Source organism: Hypanus sabinus, unplaced genomic scaffold, assembly GCF_030144855.1.
Source record: "Hypanus sabinus isolate sHypSab1 unplaced genomic scaffold, sHypSab1.hap1 scaffold_2776, whole genome shotgun sequence".
Classification (NCBI taxonomy): Eukaryota; Metazoa; Chordata; class Chondrichthyes; order Myliobatiformes; family Dasyatidae; genus Hypanus; species Hypanus sabinus.
Genome location: NW_026780913.1, coordinates 1 through 5,000, shown reverse-complemented (window position 1 = coordinate 5,000; position 5,000 = coordinate 1).

Below are 5,000 nucleotides of genomic sequence, written 5' to 3'. Positions count from 1 at the left end.
TCGTCGCACCTCGGGCCCGCCCGACGGGCTGGATCCGACCTTCACAGACTTCCGCCGTCAATTGGTTAACCGGCGCGGCGCCGGGAGCACGCGCCTCTGTCGGCGGTCGGCCCTCCGGTAGTGCCGCCGTGCATCGTCCGCTTCGGCCGGCAGCAGGGCCCCGAATCAGCCTTCATTCCGACTTCCGAGTTGGAATAATTTCGACTTCTGCCAAGGTCTCGGATCGGCGGTGGGACCTGCGGTAGTCCCACCGAAAATGCCGCCCCTCGGCCGGCACGGCCCTCCGAATACGTCCCCTCGCGGCTCACCGCAGCGGGACTTTGTCAGATTTTCGATCGGGCCGTAGCCCTATTTTTGGCGGAGGGACCTGCGGTAGTCCCACCGAAAATGCCGCCCCTCGGCCGGCACGACCCTCCGAATTCGTCCCCTCGCGTCTCCCCGCCGCGGGACTTTGTCAGAAAATCATTCGGGCAAGGTTTCGATTCGGCGGCCCGAGCACCGGTAGTCAGCCCGTATATGCTGCCCCTCGGTCGGCTTGGGCCTGCGGATACGTCCCGCTGACTGACTTCCGCCATTGGGAATTCGTCCGAAAATCCATACGGGCGACCTTGGGAAGCGTGCGGAAATACCGCCGCGCGGCCCGGGTTAACGAAGTGGGGAGGCCCGTAACGCCCGTCGACCACTCCTAAGTGGTCGAGAAAAACGCCTCCCCGTAAATCTCCGGAAACCCCGCCAATGCCCCCGTACAGAAATTGCATGTGTCAAAGGGGCGGCCGTATCTGACCCCGGCTGCCGAGCCTCTGGAACTCCTGCCCGGCTACGACCCTCAAATCCGACCCGCATCCAGACTTCCGGAGCGGACTCAGTTAACGAATTGCCACCGGGCAACTGGTTAACCGGCAGTTCTCGGACGGCTCGTTAGCCGTGCCGACCGACCCCCCCGGCCGTGCGGTGGAGCAAGACAACAGTCCCCGGGCGGGCAATCGAGTTCCCGACCGGGCCCTGGCAGATCGTTAACCGGCCCGACCGGGACAAGTCGTTAACCAACTTCGGCGTGACAAATGGTTAACCGGCCCGGCCGGGACAAGTCGTTAACCAACTTCGGCGTGACAAATGGTTAACCGGCCCGGCCGGGACAAGTCGTTAACCGACGTCGGCGTGACAAATGGTTAACCGGCCGGGCCGGGACAAGTCGTTAACCAGACCCGAGCCGGCACTTCGGTAACCGACCGGGTCCGGTGCTGTCATGCAGAACAGGACAGAGACTTAGGCAGCGGCCCGGCGCGGACAGTTCTTCCGTTCGCCGGCTCGGTGACAATTGGTTAACCGACCGGGCTCAGGCAAATCGTTAACCGACGTCGGCGAGACAAATGGTTAACCGGCTCGGCCGGGACAAGTCGTTAACCAACTTCGGCGTGACAAATGGTTAACCGGCCCGGCCGGGACAAGTCGTTAACCAGACCCCAGCAGGCACTGCGGTAACCGACCGGGTCCGGTGCTGACATGCAGAACAGGACAAAGACTTGGGCAGCGGCCCGGCGCGGACAGTTCTTCCGTTCGCCGGCTCGGTGACAATTGGTTAACCGACCGGGCTCAGGCAAATCGTTAACCGACGTCGGCGAGACAAATGGTTAACCGGCTCGGCCGGGACAAGTCGTTAACCAACTTCGGCGTGACAAATGGTTAACCGGCCCGACCGGGACAAGTCGTTAACCAGACCCCAGCCGGCACTTCGGTAACCGACCGGGTCCGGTGCTGTCATGCAGAACAGGACAGAGACTTAGGCAGCGGCCCGGCGCGGACAGTTCTTCCGTTCGCCGGCTCGGTGACAATTGGTTAACCGACCGGGCTCAGGCAAATCGTTAACCGACGTCGGCGAGACAAATGGTTAACCGGCTCGGCCGGGACAAGTCGTTAACCAACTTCGGCGTGACAAATGGTTAACCGGCCCGGCCGGGACAAGTCGTTAACCAGACCCCAGCAGGCACTGCGGTAACCGACCGGGTCCGGTGCTGACATGCAGAACAGGACAAAGACTTGGGCAGCGGCCCGGCGCGGACAGTTCTTCCGTTCGCCGGCTCGGTGACAATTGGTTAACCGACCGGGCTCAGGCAAATCGTTAACCGACTTCGGCGAGACAAATGGTTAACCGGCCCGGCCGGGACAAGTCGTTAACCAGACCCGAGCCGGCACTGCGGTGACCGACCGGGACCGGTGCTGACATGCAGAAAAGGACAAAGACTTAGGCAGCGGCCCGGCGCGGACAGTTCTTCCGTTCGCGCCGGCTCGTGACAATTGGTTAACCGGCCCGGCTGGGACAAATCGTTAACCGACGTCGGCGAGACAAATGGTTAACCGGCTCGGCCGGGACAAGTCGTTAACCAACTTCGGCGTGACAAATGGTTAACCGGCCCGGCCGGGACAAGTCGTTAACCAGACCACAGCCGGCACTGCGGTAACCGACCGGGTCCGGTGCTGACATGCAGAACAGGACAGAGACTTAGGCAGCGGCCCGGCGCGGACAGTTCTTCCGTTCGCCGGCTCGGTGACAATTGGTTAACCGACCGGGCTCAGGCAAATCGTTAACCGACGTCGGCGAGACAAATGGTTAACCGGCTCGGCCGGGACAAGTCGTTAACCAACTTCGGCGTGACAAATGGTTAACCGGCCCGACCGGGACAAGTCGTTAACCAGACCCCAGCCGGCACTTCGGTAACCGACCGGGTCCGGTGCTGTCATGCAGAACAGGACAGAGACTTAGGCAGCGGCCCGGCGCGGACAGTTCTTCCGTTCGCCGGCTCGGTGACAATTGGTTAACCGACCGGGCTCAGGCAAATCGTTAACCGACGTCGGCGAGACAAATGGTTAACCGGCTCGGCCGGGACAAGTCGTTAACCAACTTCGGCGTGACAAATGGTTAACCGGCCCGGCCGGGACAAGTCGTTAACCAGACCCCAGCAGGCACTGCGGTAACCGACCGGGTCCGGTGCTGACATGCAGAACAGGACAAAGACTTGGGCAGCGGCCCGGCGCGGACAGTTCTTCCGTTCGCCGGCTCGGTGACAATTGGTTAACCGACCGGGCTCAGGCAAATCGTTAACCGACTTCGGCGAGACAAATGGTTAACCGGCCCGGCCGGGACAAGTCGTTAACCAGACCCGAGCCGGCACTGCGGTGACCGACCGGGACCGGTGCTGACATGCAGAAAAGGACAAAGACTTAGGCAGCGGCCCGGCGCGGACAGTTCTTCCGTTCGCGCCGGCTCGTGACAATTGGTTAACCGGCCCGGCTGGGACAAATCGTTAACCGACGTCGGCGAGACAAATGGTTAACCGGCTCGGCCGGGACAAGTCGTTAACCAACTTCGGCGTGACAAATGGTTAACCGGCCCGGCCGGGACAAGTCGTTAACCAGACCACAGCCGGCACTGCGGTAACCGACCGGGTCCGGTGCTGACATGCAGAACAGGACAGAGACTTAGGCAGCGGCCCGGCGCGGACAGTTCTTCCGTTCGCCGGCTCGTGACAATTGGTTAACCGACCGGGCTCAGGCAAATCGTTAACCGACTTCGGCGAGACAAATGGTTAACCGGCCCGGCCGGGACAAGTCGTTAACCAGACCCGAGCCGGCACTGCGGTGACCGACCGGGACCGGTGCTGACATGCAGAACAGGACAAAGACTTGGGCAGCGGCCCGGCGCGGACAGTTCTTCCGTTCGCCGGCTCGGTGACAATTGGTTAACCGACCGGGCTCAGGCAAATCGTTAACCGACGTCGGCGAGACAAATGGTTAACCGGCCCGGCCGGGACAAGTCGTTAACCAGACCCGAGCCGGCACTGCGGTGACCGACCGGGACCGGTGCTGACATGCAGAACAGGACAAAGACTTGGGCAGCGGCCCGGCGCGGACAGTTCTTCCGTTCGCGCCGGCTCGTGACAATTGGTTAACCGGCCCGGCTGGGACAAATCGTTAACCGACGTCGGCGAGACAAATGGTTAACCGGCTCGGCCGGGACAAGTCGTTAACCAACTTCGGCGTGACAAATGGTTAACCGGCCCGACCGGGACAAGTCGTTAACCAGACCCCAGCAGGCACTGCGGTAACCGACCGGGTCCGGTGCTGACATGCAGAACAGGACAAAGACTTGGGCAGCGGCCCGGCGCGGACAGTTCTTCCGTTCGCCGGCTCGGTGACAATTGGTTAACCGACCGGGCTCAGGCAAATCCTTAACCGACGTCGGCGAGACAAATGGTTAACCGGCTCGGCCGGGACAAGTCGTTAACCAACTTCGGCGTGACAAATGGTTAACCGGCCCGGCCGGGACAAGTCGTTAACCAGACCCCAGCCGGCACTGCGGTAACCGACCGGGTCCGGTGCTGACATGCAGAACAGGACAGAGACTTAGGCAGCGGCCCGGCGCGGACAGTTCTTCCGTTCGCCGGCTCGTGACAATTGGTTAACCGACCGGGCTCAGGCAAATCGTTAACCGACTTCGGCGAGACAAATGGTTAACCGGCCCGGCCGGGACAAGTCGTTAACCAGACCCGAGCCGGCACTGCGGTGACCGACCGGGACCGGTGCTGACATGCAGAACAGGACAAAGACTTAGGCAGCGGCCCGGCGCGGACAGTTCTTCCGTTCGCGCCGGCTCGTGACAATTGGTTAACCGGCCCGGCTGGGACAAATCGTTAACCGACGTCGGCGAGACAAATGGTTAACCGGCCCGGCCGGGACAAGTCGTTAACCAGACCCGAGCCGGCACTGCGGTAACCGACCGGGTCCGGTGCTGACGGGCAGAACAGGACAAAGACTTAGGCAGCAGCCCGGCGCGAACAGTTCTTCCGTTCCCCGGCTCGTGACGATTGGTTAACCGACCTCCGGTCCACCCTCCGAAAGTGCCGCCCCTCGGTCCGAACGTCGCTCCCAACACGTCCCCCGGCTGCTCCCCGCCGCGGGACCTTGTAGGTTTTGAATTCGGCGGAAGCCGTAGTTTTGGCCGA